This window comes from Callionymus lyra, chromosome 11 (genome assembly GCF_982586985.1).
Source record: "Callionymus lyra chromosome 11, fCalLyr1.hap1.1, whole genome shotgun sequence".
Classification (NCBI taxonomy): Eukaryota; Metazoa; Chordata; class Actinopteri; order Syngnathiformes; family Callionymidae; genus Callionymus; species Callionymus lyra.
In genome coordinates, this window is record NC_141828.1 from 24,468,311 (window position 1) to 24,491,424 (window position 23,114).

Here is a 23,114-nt window from a genome sequence, read left to right on the forward strand (position 1 = left end):
GTTGAAGGAAACAGTTTCTGGTCAGTTTTCTGCAGTGTTGAACTAGAGACATGTCTTTGTCAAACACAACACCGCTCAGTTTGACAGACTGACCTAAGTCACCCAAGTACTGACTCAACCCTGGAACCTTATCATCAGGAGCAATAACCAACGTTTCGGTTTCGTCCACATTTAGCTGCAAAGTAATTTACAAAGTAATAACACTCAGACATTTTTTGATTTCTAGCAAACAATTGACCAAGCTGTCTCCGGGGCTCAGTTGGATCAAAAGAGCAGTAGAGCTGGATGTCATCAGCAAAAATGTGACAAGGAAAAACCTTTGTTGAGGTCGTCGTCAATTCTTCTAGTCAGTAGCTGACAAGTCATGAAGCAGAAGAGTCGGGGGTTTTAAAGACAAAAGGAATGGAAGCAGGATGGGAACAAGTCGGGGGTGGACGACTGGGGTTAAGGGTCACTGCTTTTCTCACTCAGCGTTATTAAAAGTTTGATTCTTTTGCCCAGAAACCTGTTGCTCTGCCAAGAAGGTCTTACTAATAAGATTTAAGCTTTATAATCCCCTTTCTCTAAAAAGAAGCTGTCCAGATAATTGTGCTTGAGTTAAACTACAGACCAGTTCCAGCTGAATAGTGTCACATATAGAGATCACATGCTGGTGAGGATACTGGACTCCTGCAATAAATACATCTAAGCACTGTATAGATTCTACATATGGTTCCATCATTAATGATCAGCTCATTGAAAGTCCATAAGAAAATACATGACGTGTTTCATTGGCAGCTAACAGTTTTATCAACTATCTAAGCTGGCATATATAGCATTTAGCTAGCAAGGAATAGCATCAAGCTAAAACGTAACATTACAGTGAAAAAAAAACACACTCACAACCAATAGGTTTAATGCCAATTCTACATTGGACTTTTTTGTATAAGGTTTAATTTACCTCTAAACTTTAACAGTTCTGATGCTTTTTTCTGAAAAATTTTGAGAGTTCATGAAATGGACTAGATAGACAGACTGACAGACTGACGGACGGAAGATTAGATAGGACATTATTGATGGCAACAATTATACAATAATTCAACAGATGTTAAAGGAGTGTTTAGTTGAAGGCGGAAAAACACAAAGAATTAGTTTTATAGACAAACGTATTTAGACAGTTATAGGGAGATAGTCCATATACTGTATGTTTTTGTGTGGAGGAAGTATAATAAAAAGAAGGAACTACTGTGCAATAAACAACACTTTTAGTAACATTCAGCTTTTCTCACTAATTAAATATAAAACTGTGGCTCTAAAAACAGATTATTGGTTTTAGACACGACTGGTTTCTTTTCAGCTGCCCTCACGTAAAGAGTCCAGTTCTACCAGTCCATGTTTTTTCTCGGCTCACAACGACCCGAGATGTTCCACCTTGTTGACTCTTCTCCATAAGAGTCACTGACGGTGCCAGACGCCGCACCGCCCTGGGTTATAAAGCTGAAAAAGGTCAAGGTCAGAAACACCCGGCGAGGCAGCTCCGAGCCGCCGGTACAGATTCCTGCTTGGATTAGTTCAGGTTGCCTGGGGAAGAACATACACTTGCAGAGGGAGGTGTTTGGATTACGCTCGGATGAAGAGACCGACGATCTTCCTCAAACGTCAGCGGGGCAAAACTCTCCCTCAATGGCTCATATTATATGGCATGGAAAACACAAGTCTTGATCCGGCTACAACTGGTCTGAACCAGGAACAAACCTGCAATATGAAAATAAAACACGGGCGTGAGATCAAGCACCATCGAGGTCACATGACAGGTTGTGTAACAGTTCGGTCAGCCTCAGTAAATTCAATAACCCTGGACGACCATAATAATAAACACAAACCAATACGACTTTTAGGGAATCGGTCACATTCACCTTGAGTCATTCTTACAGTACTTTGTTCGCAGTATTTTGTTGGACCAAAGTATTGTCAACTATCACCAAAGATGGTAAGTTGGAAGAAAATGACAAGATAGTGGAGGTTTTCTTTTGTAGTACCATTTATTTAGAAATATTTTGCAAATATATAAAAATTATTCTCTAATTTTCTTAAATAATCTGAGTAAATTACCTTTTTCTATTTTTAAGGCTAAAACTGGAGTAAAATTCATATTTATTAAACAAAACCTCCCAACTATATTAATATATTTTTTAAATAAAAAATGCAAATATACACTGTTCCAAATAAAAAAAAAAAGTATTTTCCAGTTTTTAAACACACCAAAGGATTTTCTTTTTATGGTGACATTATAGAAAAAGAAAACAAAATCATATAAATTAAATACAATTTAATTGATGAAATACAACACATGGAAGTAAAATGCATAAAATGGCATATCAACAAATAATTAATGATTTTTTTTTAATGAATTTAAATATTTGATCTGGACAACAAACGTGTAGAAACAAGCGCAAATGAGTTTCAAAACATTTTACAGATTTTAAAGTTGTCGTTGTTGGATTTGAATTTATCAAAATCAATAGCAACAGGCCAAGTTGTAATTTAACATGAAGCTCCTTCTTCAAGATCATCTATAAAATCTTGCATCCATCAAACTTGTGAGTTTTTACAGAGGTTTTACCCTTATTTTTCTTCAGGGTGTCGGAATATCATCCCAGAGCTGCTGTTTTGACTGTACCTGCCTCCCCCATCATATATCTTTTGCTTGAGGATGCTCTAAAGGTTCTCAAAAGGGTTACGGTCAAATGAAGGTGCATGGGTGCATCGCCGTTAATGATAAAAAATAAAAAATAGTGCTGGTAGTTCCCTTTGAGGTTCCTTGAGGTGTGACAATGACCTATTTAAGTATCTGTGTCTGAGTGATCACTCTCTCTTCATGGTTTATAAAGAAGAGCAGCGTCTTCTGTAGCAGACCCATTTTAATGGATGACGTCTGCCAACGAAATTCAAGCAGAAATTATCCAAAAACTATGGAGAAATGCAAGAAATGCAAGAATCGAATGTGACAACGAGAAGTGGTCCTATGTCATGGAAGTAAATGTGTGCCATCAAAAATTCAGTGTAAGAAAGTTGATGTGCAACGTGTCGAGTACTATCTAATATCCAATGTTACGAATGCAAATGAAGTAAAGAGACTCATTGAAGCAGCATCAAACATGTTGGTTGCCCTGGCTCACGCCTTCCCCTGATCTTTAAAAAGAAAAATTAAATCATATTTTAAGTACTTTGGCACACATTTACTTCAATACGATGATGACATATAACTATGACATTCTTTATTATTAAACTCTGGTGTCATCTCTGGGTCAAGTATGCTTTTTTTTTTTTTAAAAACAACTGATAAAATTGAGAGGTTTGAAACTTTTTAAATGTGAAAAAAATAAATATTGCTCCTGAAAAACTAAAAATTTAGAAGGTGGCGTTTGGCAGCTTTTGTGGCCGCCACATGGTTTGATCAAAATTAAAATATATTAAAGTCCATGTTGATATGGTGACCTATTAAGATGCCAGTATTTTAGATAAGATAAGAAAAAGAGATCATCAAGGTCAACATTAATAGAGAGACTAACAATAAGAGTAAAACTGCTGTTGAAAGAATGTAAGAGTTTGGTAAAGGAAGAAAAACTTAGAGATATTTAAGATAAAAATATAAAATCAATGTCTTTCAGCTGAAACAAGCAACACCAGACTGACCATGATGAATTTGATAGATGAAACAAATACAGACCAAACCGTTTGAAAATCGGTCCAGGATTCAGCGAATAATTGTATTTTAAGATTGAGGAGTACCCCTTTCCCTGTAGTTGTTAATGGGTCGCTTCCTCTGAGGACACTGTACCAAGATGGCAGCGCTTTATACACATCCGTCTACAGTCGTTGCGGCGTCTATGTATATATGTCTATGAGACTGACAGTCAACTGAATAAACTCCTAAGAATCCTGAATGGGTTAAAAGGAGTCCTCTTGATTGGTTGGAACAAAAACCTGCACCACCCCGGCCCGGATGTTTGAACCGTACGTGCCCCTGACTGTCGACAGAAACACAGGGCAGGAGAAGGGAACAGGAAGTGACAAAAATAAAACTCTCAGGAAGAGGACCATGACACATAGTATAAAGAGTTTAGACGTGTTATGTCATTTATTTTTTCATGAGGATGAGAGAAACCTTGAGAAATACATGTGAGAAGAAGAAAAATGACTGAGCAAGTTTTGAACGCCTCAGTACACAACATTGATCTGTTTCACATCCTGTAACATAATGTCATTAGATGTTTATTTTTTATTGGTTGTCATTATGATAATGTAATTATGATATGATGACAACCAATAAAAAATAAATGGCTCAAAAGAAAGACTACAAATGTTCTTAATGCCTTTTTTCTTGTCATGTATCTTTTTACTTCCAAAGCAAGTAAAAAACGAATCTCATCCTTCTCTTTTATTGTCGTTTTGAGATGGTATCTGTTTTTGCACTGTGGACTTTTCAGACAAAACAGTAAAAGTCAATGAAATAGAGTTAGTTTTCCTCTCATTCACTCATTTATTTAATGAGTAAACTTTTCTCGCGATAAAAGACACATTTCACACACTAACAATAAAAGGAACCGAAATGATACAAAACAGTTTTTCTTGCAGTCCGACCTGGATACAAATGTCTCATGGACACAATACACACTTTGTATTTGTCTTTGTACATTTTTTTTACTGATAATCTGCTGGTTCAGTTTGATGAGTGACGAGTAAGAGCCATAATGACAACATTTTATTAAACACAATTAAAAATATTTCTGGAAGCATAACTGACATTAAACGCACCACAAACATGTGTGTCTGTATGTATATGTGTGTTTATATGTGTGTGTATCTGTATGTATATGTATGTGTATAGATAGATAGATAGATAGATTTTAGAACTTTATTGATCCCTCTCTCCTTCGGGAAATTGTTTTTCCAGCCAGCACACAGCAATACAGAACAAGAACAAGAAAAATTTTCTATAATAAGAAAGTGCAAGATGACACAATCTAAAGTTGAAGAACAAGATCAAAGAAAAGATAACAAAGACAAAGGATACAAATATTGACTTAGATTATCATCATCTTTTCGCTCCACTCCTGCCCCCAAACTCAGAATTATACAATCTAATGGCCCGAGGAATGAATGAGTCCCTGAGTCTATTAGTGTTGCACCTGGGAAGGAGCATTTGTGCTCCATCTGCTTCTCTGCTCACTGATGACAGTGTTCAATTTAAAAAGCTTTGTATTTATTTTCTTTGTATTTGACATTTTTTATATTGAATTTAATTATAATATTACAAAAATGAAATAATCGAAATTAAAATATAACAAATATTGAATCATTGAAATTAAAATATGACAAATATTGAATCATTGAAATTAAAATATGACAAATATTGAATAATTGGAATTAAAATCTAAAAGAAATATTGAAAAATGTAATTTATTTCAACTTTTGATTATTTGAAAAAAGAAAATTCAACCTTTCAATATTCTGATGGCATTGATGTACTTCCATATTCTATATGTGAATTATAAATGTTTATATCTATATACATGTGTGTTTGTCTTTATGTGTGTGTTTGTGTGCGAGTACACACATTTTTATTTATTGATCCTTGGATGACGATATTTATGGTTATTTGTAAAAATTGTATTTCTCTGGACCTGCATCATGTGACAAACTCATATGGCTTACCAGGTACTGTTAGTATATTAATATTAATGTCGATAAAGTGACCTATGCATATGTCAGTCTTATATATAAGATAAGAATATAAGATGCCAAGTTTCCTCCATCAGCTCCAAACTGTTAAGTATTAACTTCCAAGTCTTTGAAAACAGGACAGATTAATTGAGCCGTCGATAAAGAAGAGGAACATTCGTTGTCATCAAACTGGCCTGAATAACAATCACTAATCAGCAGATGATGTGTCTGTTTCCTCTCAGGGTTATAATCAACTTATCAATGTGTTACATAACCATCAAATCTTTATGGCGTTCATGATCTTCCAGGTGTCAGCAGTCTTTGGTGGTGGATCATCGAACGCTGTGAGAAATAAAGTCCCACCTGATCACGCAATTGATTTGATACTTAACTGAGCAAATGTTTGTGACAAGTGGAACACATCTGATCAACTATTATGTTATTTTCTACTTAATTCTAAGTTTAAACTTACATTTGAAATAAATAACCTCTACAATAAAATAATCTATTCAGACCTTTGACACAATTATTACTTTCTGTGGAAGTGAATATACTTGATAGAGATTTTAATGATTCTGTTATGAAGGATCAAACATACAACTGTGATAAGAATGATTATGTTTTTATTGTTTTTATAACTCTGGTGACCTGCCATTCCAAAACTGACCCTAAAAAACAAAATCAAAACTTTGGACTGGACACCTATCAAAAACCTGTGGAGAGATTGATTAAAAGGAAAATGGAAACAAGATTAGATCTTTCATTTAAGAAAAGGTTGTCATCAAAAATATATAGTAATAATTTACTAGATTAACAATTATTTTATCTTCAAAAATCAAAACCTCTGAACTAGAGTTATAAATATAATTTGATAATATTCCTTCCATTATATTTCAGTCACAACCCAGCTCAGTTCTGCTGCTCTAACATTACATAACTGGTCCCAATAGTCGCGTTCAAACGATCAACACTTAGTCTCAGATACTTTCTGGACAAACAAGCAACACTTTGATAAGAACCCTTTGTTTTTACAGGTCAACATGACTCATTATGTTTTATTATCTTATGATCAATGATTATATGAACCAGTTATTAGTTTAAAATTCATCTACAAATGTATGTGTCTTTATGTTTGTGTGTCTGTATGTGTGCGTGTCTGTATGTGTGTATGTTTGTGTGTGTGTCTGCATTGTGTGTATCTGTACATTTTGTATTTGTTTGTGTGTGTCTCTAGGGTGTTAAAGAAGGTAGGGTATTTTTGTAATTTGTGCATTTGTATATACATGTGTGTTGATGTGTGACTTATTGTGTGTGTGTCCCTATGTGTGTCTGGTTGTGTGTTTTAAATGTGTGTGTGTCTGGTGTTTGTGTGTGTCTAAATGTGTGTTTTTCTGTATGTGTGTGTGTCTTTACATGTGTGTATGTAAGTAAGTATGTAGTTATTTGTAATGTGCTTTCTAGACCACGGTCACGAAGCGCTTTAACAATCAAAACCAATACACAGTTAAAATACAAACTTTAAAACCTCTACCTCTCAGTAAAGAGCTTAAGGGGGGGTTAGTCAGGTCAAGTTAAGGGGGCAGAAGACCCCCAAGCAAATTCCAATATTTCACATTTTAATGAAATTTAAATCGTATTTAATACATAATAAATAAGGAAGACACACGCTTAAACACGTGTAATGTAAAGTACTACTCTACATTAAGTAAGTACAGATACACATACTACACTGTATATTGGTATCAACTGACTTGTATAAGAAGAACCATGTTTGTAATAACTGCGTTATCTAGTGGCGAAAATCGAAAATGCCATATTTTTCTTAGATTTACTGTTGTCTCTTCGGGGGAAACATAAACTATCCCTCAGGAAACAAAAGGACACGGTCATTTATCCCGGATCTTCCATTAAAATGAATACAAAACATTATTAACTTCAGATTTTTACATACTAGTACATCACGTACAACAAGGAGATTAAGTCGTGCCCTTTTTTGTAAAACTTGAGCCATTCTAAATCTTATATTTGATGAGAAATTTCACACGCAAGACTCACATTGTGGTCTGACAGAGCCGGAAGTTCCATGGATGGCAGTTTTTGATGTTTGTAGTAAATTCCAAACATATTATTATCAAAAGCAGAGTTAATCTTTGAAAAAAAAATCCTTTCCTCATAAAATGTCTGCTGGCACATTTCCGCCCCTAGAGGGCAGAGTAGAATCATTTATCATATTGACTTTTGTTATTTCCTTAAATTGTAGTCTGGTCATTCATCAAATCATTTAAGCTGTTACTTAGAAAACAATCAGGGATTTGTTCTGTTCTTTAGTTAAACCTTTTTTATTTGCTTTTCTTATCTAATTATTCGTCAGTTTTTCTCCAACAGTGTCTCATAGTCATCATAAAACCCAAGAAGTTGCATTTCCTGCAGTGGAACTGCAGCCCGGAAGTAGAAGCAGAAGTAGAAGCAGAAGTAGAAGTAGAAGTAGAAGTAGAAGTAGAAGTAGAAGTAGAAGTAGAAGTAGAAGTAGAAGTAGAAGTAGAAGTAGAAGTAGAAGTAGAAGTAGAAGTAGAAGCAGAAGCAGAAGCAGAAGCAGAAGCAGAACCAGAAGCTGAAGCAGAAGCAGAAGTAGAAGTAGCAGTAGTAGTAGCAGTAGTAGTAGCAGAAGAAGTAGTTGTAATAAAAGTAAAAGTTGATGTAGAAGTAAGTAAGTCATTTTTATTTGTATAGCGCTTTTCCAGACCAGGGTCACAAAACGCTTAAACAATCAAAACAATATTCAATAAAGTAAATACTTTAAAGGGCAAGATAAAAACTGATAACACAACAGGAGTTCCAGAAAATCAAGGAAAAGCCTGAACAAATAGAAACGTCTTAAGATGTTTCTTGAAGGAGTCAGTAGATCCATCAAGCGCAGAGAGAGAGGACGATCGTTCCAAAGCTTAGGAGCAACAGCCTGGAAGGATTTCTCTCCTCTGGTCCTGAACCGTGTGCGAGGAACCATCAGTAGATTCTGATCCACAGACCTCAGAGCCCGAGTTGGGGTGTAAGGCTGGATCAGATCAGTGATGTTAGGAGGAGCCTGACCATGAATAGATCTGAAAGTAAGAACCAGAATTTTAAAGTTGATCCTGAAAGAAACTGGAAGCCAGTGAAGAGTTTTAAGGATCGGAGAAATGTGAGTTCTTCTTCTAGAGCGGGTCAGAATTCTCGCTGCAGAGTTCTGAATCAACTGCAGGCGAGACAGATCCTTCTTGTTAAACTGTTGCAATAGTCCAGGCGAGAAGACACAAACGCATGCATTATAAGATCCAGATCATGCTGTGACAACATTTTCCCAAGTTTAGAGATTTTTCTCAGTTGAAGGAAACAGTTTCTGGTCAGTTTTCTGCAGTGTCGAACAAGAGACATGTCTTTATCAAATACAACACCCAGGTTTCTCAGGCTCAGTTTGACAGACTGACCTAAGTCACCCAAGTACTGACTCAACCCTGGAATCTTAACATCAGGAGCAATCACCAGAGTTTCAGTTTTGTCCACATTTAGCTGCAAAGTGTTTTCACTCAGCCATTGTTTGATTGTTTGATTTCTAGCAAACAATTGACTAAGCTGTTCAGCCTCTGGGGTTCAGTTGGATCAAAAGAGCAGTAGAGCTGGATGTCATCAGCAAAAATGTGATAAGAAACATCAGGAAATCTCTGAATGATTTTACCGAGGGGAATCAAGTACAGCAAAAACAATAAAGGACCCAGAACAGATACTTGAGGGACTCCACACAACAGATCTGCCGGTTCAGACTTCATTTGATTGGCAGATACACTAAAACTGCGCCCAGAAAGGTATGATGAGAACCATTGTAACACAGACCCAGACAGTCCCACTTCATACCTCAGTCTTTTCAGCAGGATCTGGTGATCAACTGTGTCAAAAGCTGAGGACAGATCCAAGAGAACCAGAACAGTGCATTTACCCGAGTCAGCCGACATGATGATGTCACTGGACACTTTCAATAAAGCTGTCTCCGTAGAGTCATGTTTACGGGAGCCAGACTGAAACTTCTCATGGATGTCGCTCTGATCCAGGAACAAAGACAGCTGCTCAGACACCACCTTCTCCAAGATCTTGGACAAGAAAGGGAGCTTAGAAATAGGCCTGAAATTACTGAGGTCAGTTGGGTCTAAGCCTAGCTTTTTGAGTAGAGGCTCTACAATGGCATGTTTAAATGCATTGGGAAAAACCCCTGTGGAAAGGGAGAGGTTCACCATATTGGTAACCCAGGGAGCAATTACATCAAATACTTTGATAAAAAGCCTACAAGGAAGGACGTCATCTGAGCAACAGGAGGGTTTCATCTTGTTCACTAGTGCCGAAATATCACCCAGAGATACAGCACTGAAGGAAGACCAATAGGAGGAGAGAGGCTCAGAGACAGTAGGGGTTCCAAACAAAGGGGGAGAGATTTTCTCTTTGATCAATTTAATTTTGTCAATGAAAAATCTCAACAATGCATTGCTGTCAGCTTCACAGACAGGCGTGATTTGAGGAGCAGGAGACATGAGAGAATTAATCGTGTCAAACAACACTTTGGGGTTTTTCTTATTTTCTGCTACCAGTTTTCTGGTGTAATCAGATCTAGCAGTTTCTACCATCTCATTGTAAGAAGACATCAGATCCCTGAGGTGAAGTCTGTGCACCTCAAGTTTAGTGGACTTCCAGAGACGCTTAGTCTTTCGACAAAGTCTCTTCAGACTCAGGAGATCTTCATTTGTCCAAGGGCACCGTTTTTTCATTTAACAGGTGCCACTTGATCCAGTATTTCAACACAATGAGTAGTGAAACAGTGAATCAAACTGTCCACATTTGGGCAGTCATTAAAGGAAAGAGGGTCAAACAGAGCAGAAAAACTGTCTGCAGTATCGGCTGAAACTGTTTCACGGGACATTGGTAACTGTCGCGAGTGAAGTCTTCCATCGACTCTCTGATGTTGAAAAGAGCATCACTATCATACATCCGTGATGCTTTAGACCAGTGATTCTTAACCTTTTTGGAGGTACCGAACCCCACCAGTTTCATATGCACATTCACCGAACCCCTCTTTAATGAAAAATAAAATATGATTTATTGTATTCCCCGTCTCCATGCAGCATCAAGAAGTGTTCTTTTAGTTTTGCCAGTGCGAGACTAGAGTTGCGCAACTTGGCTTTGAAAATCATGTACAACATGGAATCACATGTATCACGTTCCGTGATACATGTGATTCCATGTTGTACATATTTGTCCGACCACTTTCTTCTTTTGCCCAACAGAGTTAGTATGGATTAAAATATTAACAAAGGAATAACACGACGTACTACCACGACAGTTGCACTAAATTCCCCTCAGCACTGATTGGCCAAGCAGAGCGGAGGCTGTGCCGAACCCCTGAGACCAACTCACCGAACCCCTAGGGTTCGATCGAACCCAGGTTAAGAACCACTGCTTTAGACATATCTTTAGTGATATGAGCATAATATCTGGACAAGTAGTCGTTAAAACAACTGTTTTTGGCTATTATTGCAAGAAATCAGGTTCAAGCAGCCGATCAAAGGAGTTTTGAAGAGGAAAAAACAAACCAAAAAAACTTTTAATGTTGAAGTCTTGAAGAGGTAAAAAAAAATAATAATAACGTCTGAGTTTTGAAGAGGTAAAAAAAATAAAAAAAATTAATGTTGGAGTTTTGAAGAGGTAAAAAATATTTAAATTTGAATGTTGGAGTTTTGAAGATGTAAAAAAGGAAAAGTAAGTAAGTAAGTAATTTTTATTTATATAGCGCTTTTCCAGACCAGGGTCACAAAAACACTTTTAATGTTGGAGTTTTGAAGATGTAAAAATAGATAAATAATATATATATATATATATATATATATATATATATATATATATATATATATATATATATATATATATAAATATATATATATAAAATAATATAATATTTTAATGACTGAGTTTTGAAGAGGTAAAACATTTTTTTTTTTTTATTATTATAGTATTGAAGAGATAAATATATATATATACTGTATATATATATATATATATATATATATAATGTTGGAGTTTTGAAGAGGTAAAAAATCTTTATATTTTAAAGTTGTAGTTTTGAAGAGGTAAAAAAAATAAATCTTTTATATATATATATATATATATATATATATATATATATTAATATAGGAGTTTTGAAGAGGTAAAATAAAAGAAAAAAAAAAAAAAAAAAGAAAAATTATTTTAACCTTGGAGTTTTGAGAAGATAAAATCAAAAAATGTAACATCTGTGTTTTGAAGAGGTGAAAAAAAATATACTGTATATTGTTGGAGTTTTGAAGAGGAAAAAACAAACAAAAATAACTTTTAATGTTGTAGTTTTGCAGAGGTAATACAATTTTAACGTCTGATTTTTGAAGAGGTAAAAAAATAAATAAATACAATTTTAACGTCTGAGTTTTGAAGAGGTAAATAATAATAATAATAATCATTTTTTAATGTTGGAGTTTTGAAGATGTAAAAAAAAAATCTTTTCACGTTGGACTTTTAAAGAGGTAAAAAAATAAATTAATAAGTTTATTAATGTTGGAGTTTTGAAGAGATAAAAAAAAAAGATTTTTTTAATGTTGGAGATTTGAAGAGGTAAAAATAAAAGAAAACAAAAATGAATGTTAAAAATATGATAATGTCATGTATTTCATCTTGAGTTAGTGTAAACTTGCAGTGAGCAAATGTATGTATTCCATCAGAAACTGTGAAAACACCTAACGTTGATCCCATTGGATGGATGGATGGATGGATGGATGGATGGATGGATGGATGGATGGATGGATGGATGGATGGATGGATGGATGGATGGATGGATGGATGGATGGATGGATGGATGGATGGATGGATGGATGGATGGATGGATGGATGGATGGATGGATGGATGGATGGATGGATGGATGGATGGATGGATGGATGGATGGATGGATGGATGGATGGATTGCTGGATTGCTGGATGGATAGATGGACAGATGGATAGATGGATAGATGGATAGATGGATAGATGGATAGATGGATAGATGGATAAATGGATAGATGGATAGATGGATAGACGGATAGATGGATAGATGGATAGATGGATAGATGGATAAATGAATGGATATATGGATAGATGGATAGATGGATAGATGGATAGATGGATAGATGGATAGATGGATAGATGGATAGATGGATAGATGATACATGGATAGATGGATAGATGGATAGATGGATAGATGGATAGGTGGATAGATGGATAGATGGATAGATGGATAGATGATACATGGATAGATGGATAGATTAGATGAATGAGTGGATGGATGGGTGGATTGATTAGTTGGATACAAATAAAGTACAGAGCGACTTGATCATGTGCTTCAATTTTTAATATAAATGAATAATATTGAATTCAGTTATTTGAAAAAAGAAAAAACTCAACAATTACATAATTAAAATAACTTTACATTCAACCATTAATCAATGAATTTAAGGTATGAAAACAATCTCCTGTGTAAAGTGGAAATAATTAGAGGAAGAAAAGAAAAGCTTGAGAATCTGTGTTTTTTGTTATTAACTTTGCTTGTCGCCTTTGAAAACTTTTGTTCTTGAGTGTCTCTTTAGCTACACAACGAAGGTACGTCCACACAAGTAGCACGACAACAACAACAACATGCTAACTTGAGAGCTGGCCTGAGACACCCGATGACAACATTGATGCCCTCCATGATGTCGGCGCGGACAGAAGCCTGACTCGGCCCAGACACACTCAGAGAGCAGACAGTGGCTTCGTTGTCCCGCCCAAGGACGCGTGGTGGACTGTGCATTAGTAATAAGCCCGGAGACAATGGCAGGTCTGACAGAGGCGAGGCTTTGAGTCAACAGAGGATACATTCCCTCCTTTAATAAGTGAGCGAGGGGCTCTGATGGTGTGCGGTTACAGCGCTGATGATTGACTCGGCCGCTCCAGTCATCTCTTGTCCACTCTTGATGATGTGACGTCGAGACTCTCCTCAACGCAGGCAACAGAAGACGTTTTTGTCTTGCGATGCTTCATCCCTTCCTGGAAATACTCATTTAGAAATACTCAACAAGTCGCCAAATTCAAATATCACAGGACGGACAAAATGTACATTTACTGAACAATCCTCAACTGAACACATTATTGTATTAATGATCTCCATGCATGGTGGCTGGGAAGAGCCAAAAACTATTTCAACATATTTACATTAATTTGAAACAAATTTCACAAACTCTTTGCAGGATACCTTTTTTTAAAATGTTGTTGATTATTATTTTCAATAGCTTGCTTGAGATTTTCAATATTATGTACACTAGTAAATATGTTCAACTAGTTTGTAAATTAGTTTCGATAGTGAATAAATTTGTCTTAGTAGTTTGTGAATTAGTTTAAACTATTATAGTTATTTTGTTTCCACAGTGTACAAATGTATTTCATTTATTAGTAAATGTGTTTTGATAGTGTGTTTCGTTACTTTGTAAATTTCTTTTGATAGTATGTAAATTGTAAAAATGACACCAATAATATACGTTTTTTATTTTGTCTTAAACAATCAATATTTATAGGAAACAAATTGTTTTAGTCTTAAAGAGGCAACACAATGGTAAACAAAAGAAAACAAAAAATAATAATAATAAAGTAACACAGTTTGTGATTATCATAAAACCTTTTTGATTTATTCAAACCTTGTTTAATAAATGTGTGAACACTTATCTGCATCTTAAATTTAGGACGTTAGATCAGGTTTGCTAAAAATAATAAAAAATAATATATTTTAATTATATATATATGCTAAAAATAATAAAAATAATATATTTTAATTATATACGTATATATATATATATATATATATAATTAAAATATATTATTTTAATTATTTTTAGCACACCTGATCAAACGTCCTAAATTTGGTCAATATAAATACTTGCTTGAAATATATATATTGTTATGTATAGAATAAATAGACATTTTGATAAACATGAGATGCAGAAGAGGAAAACAAGTCTGAGGAACAGAAAAAAATACACGAGACGTCCAGTGTTCGCCCGGTGACGTCATCACGCTCCGTCCGTTTCCACCGGGTCAAGAAGACAACGTTCCCGTCACGACCTCGGCGGGCGAAGGACGCGAGAACCTCGCTGTGGTTTGAGAAACGCCTCGTGGCTCCATCTTGACGTGGAAGTGCGCGACGCCCCATCCTCAGCTGCCCGGTGATGAGACGCAGATCCTCGCGGGACCGACATGGAGAGACGCTCGCTTGACTGCGGCTCGAGTGTCGTCAGACTCTGGACTCTGCAGGTGTAGCTCAGACGGAGAGGAATACTGTGGACTGCTGGAGCAGAAAGGTAGGAGAAGGATTGTGTTTTTAATGATGCTTTTGTCACGTTAGCTGCCGTTCTTCATGTGCTGAGAGATCTTACAAAAGTCTTCCATGGTGGGGAAATAAAAACCATGTTATCTCAACTAAATGTTTAATTCTGCTCATGCACTGTTCATCTTCTGATCTGATGTCTGGGGTATAATGTGTATCATTCCGAATATTTGATCTGCTTTCTTCAGCGAAATAACTCATTAAATGTCGTGTCAATGCAGATTATTTTTTAATGTAAACCTCAAATTTCACATCCTCAGAATCAGGAACTTTTATTGCCAGTATTTGCCAGTATCCGTTTTTGTTGTTCTGTCGATACATTATTAAATGAATTAAATAAAATATAATAAAGTGAGTCGTAAATTAAAGTTGACGTATGAAATGATATAATAAATAAATATAAATATTGTTGTGTTTATGATCTGGACAGCAGATAGGTTAGATTTATTTTAATCATAAAAAAACAAACATTTTCCAAAGACACTGATCTGAATGTGGATAAAGATGGTTTTTCTACACAGAGACGACCGTAGAGAATGTAGGCGGCAGTGCAGAAGAGGTATTTTAAAATAGGTGTTTCAATCAGGCATGTAGCTGATGTCATTGTGAGCGAATGAATGTGAGAAAATATCGAATGAACAAGTGGCTTTTTTTGTTTTGACAGTATTTCCATTAAAATAGAGCGTGTTATGTGGAGCATTATAAATAAAACATTTTGATTTGTAGATATTTATAACATGTTTTCAACTCTCCACCTACTCAACGCTCTGATATGCATCTCAGTTGTGCTGTAAAGATCCCGGGTGTGTGAGTCTACGCTTGTGTAATCTTGTTGTTGTCGAGATGTCTCCACCACACTTGCAGCGAGTGACATACTTTAAACAAACATGTGTCTCGAGCAGGTTCACGCACTCAATCTCTTCACCACGTCTGAGTTAATTCCAAGAATGCTTCCGTTTCTAAAGTCTTGTCTTAAACATCCTTCTTAGTCGCATCGATTCTTCATGTTCTCATTCATCCTGGAGCCTCAACCATTATCTTCTTCTTTCCCTTCCAACCTGGTACCTGAGGCCCCTGAGGACACACTATGACCTGGCGTCATGGTTTTGGCCTTAACATGTGTCTCAAAGAAATAACTTTTTTGCATTATAATTAAAATAATGAATGAATAAATAAAAATTGTTAATATTGTGTTAAAAACATATACACCTTAACACACAAACACACACATATATTTATATACACAGCATTCATACTCACAACAATTCGGGAGTCTGATCAGGTTTGCTTTAAAATAATTATACATACACTATATTTGTGAAGTTACATTTCTACATATTGCTGTCTTTTGGGTGAAATCAACAAGAGAATAAATCAATATTTTGAAATCCTCTCATGTTTCCCAGGCTCAGACTCACGTTTGCTCTCTTGGTTTACATACGCGACGTCATGCTTCTCCGTGTTGAATCAATAAACGGCAACATTTCCTCCATTTGTGCGACCACTTACTGGTGTCAGTGCTTCTCGTGTTACACTGTCATCGACTGCAGGCTCAGTTACACATCCTACACATGTGTAACCGTACCTGCCGTGTTCCTTCTAATCCATGAAATCTTCTGTTGAGAAATGACTTTGTTGCGGATCAGAAGCTTCATTGTCTTGTATCTAGTGGTGTTGAAAGTGTGTAGCTGCCTCTTTGTGTGTATCTATTTCTTTGCTTTTCCTCTTCACAACTTTGCCGCTTCTGGTAGGGCTGTAAACAAACTGACAATGTACACAAAATACACAACACTGAGATCACCTTAAAGTATTGGTGGGTAGGTCTGTGTTTTGGAAAAGTATCTGGTGATATACGTATCACCAGATACATGGGCAACAATACGATATGTTGAGATACTGTAGTAACAAAGACATATTTGTAGTAATGTCGAGTACTTTGGTGTTGCAGAATTTACAGACCACATGACCCTTGACAAAGTTATAACGGCTTTCATTTGTTTTTAAACCAAAATATGTCCAACCATCAGCTTTAAAAGATGCTGGAGTCAACTGTATCCTCTAGTCCTCAGTCATCACCATGACAATGACTGCTGCTATACAGCGGCCGTAAGTTTAATTGCTACACAAACATCAGCAAACTCTGTGACTATTTGCATGATATTTATAGGTGAAAAAAAAAAAGTATATATATATATATATATACTCTATTAAAATATAAACCATAAGAAAACAAACAAAATAAAGCTGTATTATTTTGGTTTCAAAACAAATGAAAGCAGTTACGACTTTGTCACGTGGTCTGTAAATGCTGCAACACCAGAGAGTACTCGACAGTACTACAAATATATCCTTGTTACAACAGTATCACGATACACACAAGCTTGAATAAAGCCTTGATTTAATGTTTACCTCCGTCAAGGACGTTACGCTATTCTGTCTTTCAGATGTCTCTAAGTTACTATCTGGATCCACGAATCAGAGCGTGGGAAGAAATTTTCTTGCTCTTCTGTGCAAGTAGGTCCAGTAACGCTACCGCCACCTCCTGTCCAACTGCTGCTACAATTATTTTTTTTTAAAGGTATTTCACGGACAGTAAAGGGGTGGATCCACATGTTAACTAGTAGCACTGCAGGACTAGTTCAGACGTGGTTGGATCAATGAGGGAATCGCACGGACTGACAGGAATAAAGTCGTCTCTGAGCTCCGGGACTAAAAGGACTTTGTTTCAGTAATGGACTGTAGAAACAAGCGTTCGACTCTCACTCCCCACCAGAAATAAACGCTCTCTGCAAAGTAATTGATGGAAGGAAAGAATGCATCCAGAAGTCTCTAATAGCAGCTTTCTGCTGTCATTGTTTGACACAATGGGCTGCGGTGGAGAAATCAGCCTCCCACAGCATTCTGGGATATGAACGAGCCTGACAGCCTCTGCTGCTCTGCTTTACTGCCACACATGCTTTTAAACCAGAAGATATGGTTCATTTGTTTAAAGAAAGAAAAGATCATTGTTCTGCTGTGATCTTCCTCCTTCATCGACTAGTTCTGTCTGAGTCAGAGTAAGAATACTTACTGAGAACACAAGGAAACATCAGACCAACGTTTTGTTTGAAGAGAAACTCTTGTTTCTACACAGTATTTTTAACTCAACTCAATTGTGATCAATTTGTATCTGGAGTCATTGAACAGAATAGACTTTAAAGTTGTTGTTCGTTTGGTTTCTAACATTTCGTGACAGGATGTGTGCGAGTTTCATTACCTGCAGAAAACTTAACCACAAATGCATAAAGTGATGCATGCTATTTTTGAACTACACATAAACACGCATACATGCACTCAAACAATCCAAAGAATACACACACTTGGACACATACAAAAATGGACACACACATTGTCAGATACACAGACACACACACTTGAACCAACCAAACACCCTCAAGTACATACAGTACACACATACGTATTGGACACACACACACACTCAAACACACAGACACATACTGTAAACATTCAGAGACACACACATGCACACACACTAGATCTGAAACACACACAGACAGATTCACACCTAAACACACTCACTTTGACACACAGACCGATGTACACTTGGACACACGGGCACACACACCTACTCACACTCACATACACTCAGAAACACGTAAAAGTACTTTGACACGCGCACACACTTGAACACAGACGTACACACTCGGAGACACACACACCGTTGGACACACACATAGACACACATTCAGACACTAATAAAGACACCAACACCAGACAGACAGACACACTGAGAAACCTGGGTGTTGTATTTGATAAAGACATGTCTCTTGTTCGACACTGCAGAAAACTGACCAGAAACTGTTTCCATCAACTGAGAAAAATCTCTAAACTTAGGAAAATGTTGTCGGAACATGATCTGGAGCTTGTTTCTTCTCATCTGGACTATTGTAACAGTTTATGTTCTTGTCTTAACAAGAAGGATCTGTCTCGTCTGCAGTTGATTCAGAACTCTGCAGCGAGAATTCTGACCCGCTCAAGTAGAAGAACTCGCATTTCTCCGATCCTTAAATCTCTTCACTGGCTTCCAGTTTCTTTCAGGATCAACTTTAAAATTCTGGTTCTTACTTTCAGAGCTATTCATGGTCAGGCTTCTCCTTACATCACTGATCTGATCCAGCCTTACACCCCAGCTCGGGCTCTGAGGTCTGTGGATCAGAATCTACTGATGGTTCCTCGCACACGGCTCAGGACCAGAGGAGGGAAATCTTTTCAGGCTGTTGCTCCTAAGCTTTGGAACGATCTTCCTCTCTCTTTGCGCTTGATGGTGTCTACTGACTCCTTTAAGAAACATCTTAAGACGTTTCTATTTGTTCAGGCTTTTCCTTGATTTTCTGGAACTCCTGTGTTGTTCTCAGTATTATCTTGATCTTTAAAGTATGTACTTTTTTGAGTATTGTTTTGATTGTTTAAGCGCTTTGTGACCCTGGTCTGGAAAAGCGCTATACAAATAAATATTACTTACTTACTTACTTACTTACTTACACACTGACACTAAGATACACACACACACTCGGACACAAATCCTCGAGGTGATATTACTCGATGTCGTCCTGGCCTGTTTTTTATCTCTCCTTCGTTTCTGTCATTGAGGTTAAAGGTCAAGAGAGATGGGCCCCGCCCTCCCAGTTTTATTGATCAGGAAATGTATCCTTCTCACTTCTCATTTACTGCGCGACAACGTAGAACTTAAATAGAACTCTTGCTGATGCAGGAAATTGACGCACATTTGCCTGCGATCATCACTCGGTCGTGCCCTCTGCTCGTCTGCTTCTGTCTGGGCTAATCTTCGTGAGCAAGAATACATCACGCAGTGTCTCCTGTCTGACTCGGATCAGCCATGTCCCGCAGGAAATTTAGGAATCAATCCAAAGTCATGACTTCCTCCAACAGGTGATGTCACAGCCTTCAGATAAACGAGGTGGTTAAAGAAAGAAAAGTATTAGATTTGGGGACTTGCTATTTGAGGTGTGTATTGTCAAGAATCAGGCGAGAGTCAACCATACGATATATTGAGATACTGTGGGAACAAGGATTTATTTGTACTATGATCGAGGACTTGACCCTGGTGTTGCAGTATTTACAGACCACATGACTCTTGTCAATGAAAGCAAACATCAGCTTTAATAGCTGCTGGAGTCGACCGTATCCTCTTGTCCTCAGTCATCACAACGATCTTAGAGGATTTTATTGTTCATTTACCTCTGGGACGTAACGATTGCTTCCATCTAGCAGCCGGAAGTTTAACTGCAACACAAATATGAACAAATGCCGTGAATATTTTCATGTTAATTGCAAATTTAAAAAAAGTTTTATTTAATTTGTATTATTCAAACTTAAAACATGAAAAACCTACGACAAAAAAAGGCGATACAGTTTTGTTGAATATTTATACGGTAAGTTTAAAAAAAATTGCAATATTTAAGTGTATCAATATTATCTTACACCTCCACTTCCTCTTGTTCAGTCGTCTTTCTAGCTCTTGATGAACAGACTGTGAACATGTCGAGGTTGAAGGTCTTAACAGCTGCTATAGATCAGCAGGGCAGAAGTGCTGACTCGGCAGACCGTGTTTGATGATGTCATCAGAGCTTGCCGTGGTTTATGCCCGGTGGAGGACGACCAACAATGTACATCATGTGTGCGTGAAGATGACTAATAAAGTTGTGATGTCGTCAGCAGTGTGGTTTCAGGTGCACTTATCCCCGTCCACTGCGATCAATACTGTGAGTGATCGTCTTTAATAAACATGCGGGCCGACCTCAGGACGTTCACTGTGATGGATGTTCTGATCACAAGCTTCAGTTTCTGGATTGATGTTCGTCTTCAGTAAGAGATATTTGTTGACAAATCTGGGTTTCTAGTTTCATGAACAAATATTTTCTGTTTTTATACTTGACTCTTTGTTGTCCAAAACAATCTTAATTAATCCAATTTTATTTCTACAATTCTTACAAAAAGACAGTTGCATTCCACATAGTACAAATCTTTATTTTAATTTCAAAGCGCAGGTAAAATTCCACTCTAATACATAAACACATAAATGAGGTCAAAGTTCGTTAAAAAATATATAATCTTCTTATTTAATTAATCTTAATTGTGGAGCAAAAAACAGGTCAGTTTCATTTTAAATCATCATTTCAATCTGGGTACTGAAACTTGGCACCGAAAGTATATTTCCGTATTGGTTCTCACGAACCATTTTGTTCATTTCCAAAAAATAACCAATTTTCATTTCCCAGACCTAACGTCTGCCATATTATTTCTAACATAATAAATAGGATCTCGTGGGAAATAACTGTTTCTTTGGCACGGTTACATAATGACTGATGCCATCTAGTGGCCAGACGTTAAATAGCAACACGACATGCACTTCATCAATTGTGGCCCTCTTTGAAAAAAAGACCAAAAAGAGTATCTGGTCATCATGGCTGGACAAACAAAGCATTAGTCAAGCAGCTGGTATGCTAAAAGAGTCCCTTGTCTAAAGGCTTCAAGCAACGTGGTAATAGATTAACAGCAGGAAAGGTGAAGGAAATTGAAACGACTTTGAAAGACGATCTTATCTTGTTTATTTAGTGAAGTGATTTTGCTTCGGTTTAACACGTGTATTCTCTTCTTAATAGATGCTGTAACATGGAAGCTCCTCGGCTCACAAAACAAATATTTGATTAGACGTCATAAGTTGACTTTGAGTCACTGGTTTCTGGATTTAAAAACTCTTCCCGTCAGGTTGCATTTAAAAAAACAAATATCGTCAGCTTAGGGGTCTTAGGGCTCTAAGGAGAATCAAATGGTGGATCAGAGAAGGACAAGTACATGAAGATATAACTCTTAGCCTGAAGAGTTTCAGAATTTGTTGTTTCAGTATTGTTGCAATTAAATTTCTGTCTTTACGTTCCCCATTGCAATAGGAACAATAGAATCCAGCAAGATCTCAGCGATGACCGAGGACGAGAGGATACAGTGGACTCCAGCAGCTTTTAAAGCTGATGTCTGGACATATTTTGTTTCAAAACAAATGAAAGCAGTTACGACTTTGTCAAGAGTCATGTGGTCTGTACATTCTGCAACACCAGAGTCAAGTACTCGACAATACTACAAATATATGCTTGTTTCTACGGTATCATGATATACCGTATATTTGCCCCTTAATCGCACGAGATTCATGCTTTAACACTACTAATAGGTGGAGCTCTGGAACTCATCGCACAAGAGTACAGGCATAGGTTCTACTGAAAAAACACGGCTACTATACTGGCATTGTTAACTATTTGTTAGCATAACTTGTATACTAACTAATGCTCTACATAAGGATTAAATCTATCCTTCTGAAATGTCAATTAATGTGTTGATTTAAGTGTGTCTTAAATAGAGGCTGGACTCTATTGTACTCATCAGTATGTGTTTTAATAAAACTCTCTTTCCATTGATTTATTTACATTAGAAAATGATCTTAAGCCCCGCCCACTGAAAACACATGGTTTTTGTGGAGCTTTCTCAATAACCACGACCGCTCTGCTGTGATTGGTCAAGCATGGAGGTTTGTCACCGCATGTCATCAATCCCAGAAGTATCTACCTCCAAGGGACTCATTGTATAGACAAAGCGGGGTTTGATTACAGCTGACCGCAGGAGTGAAGAGGAAAGAGAACTTTTTAAAGTAATAAGTTCAAAACATGGTCATGATGAGGGACTTACTCTCTCTTGAGAGGAAGACTTCAACATATGAAACCTGTGAGTCAGGAGAGTTTTTAAATTAATTAACCTTTATATTTGTTAGTTGTTGTTGTTTATACCTTCATACGATTGACACAAGTTTTTTTATTGCATTGATGAGTCATTTAGTATTCATCTGCACACACCCTGGTCAGTGATATTTCCTCCATGTCCTGGAACGTTCCTGTCATTCAT

At 36.7% G+C, this 23,114-nt stretch overlaps 1 protein-coding gene across 1 annotated transcript in view; it reads left to right on the forward strand.

Moving 5' to 3' along the window:
* Positions 1-14,883: 14,883 nt before the first annotated feature.
* Positions 14,884-23,114, forward strand: part of marchf8 (membrane-associated ring finger (C3HC4) 8) — a 52,087-nt gene continuing 43,856 nt past the window's right edge. Inside the window, exon 1 of the mRNA XM_087802841.1 lies at positions 14,884-15,117. The gene's annotated coding sequence lies outside the window, so the exon portion shown is untranslated. The remainder of the gene's footprint in view (positions 15,118-23,114) is intronic.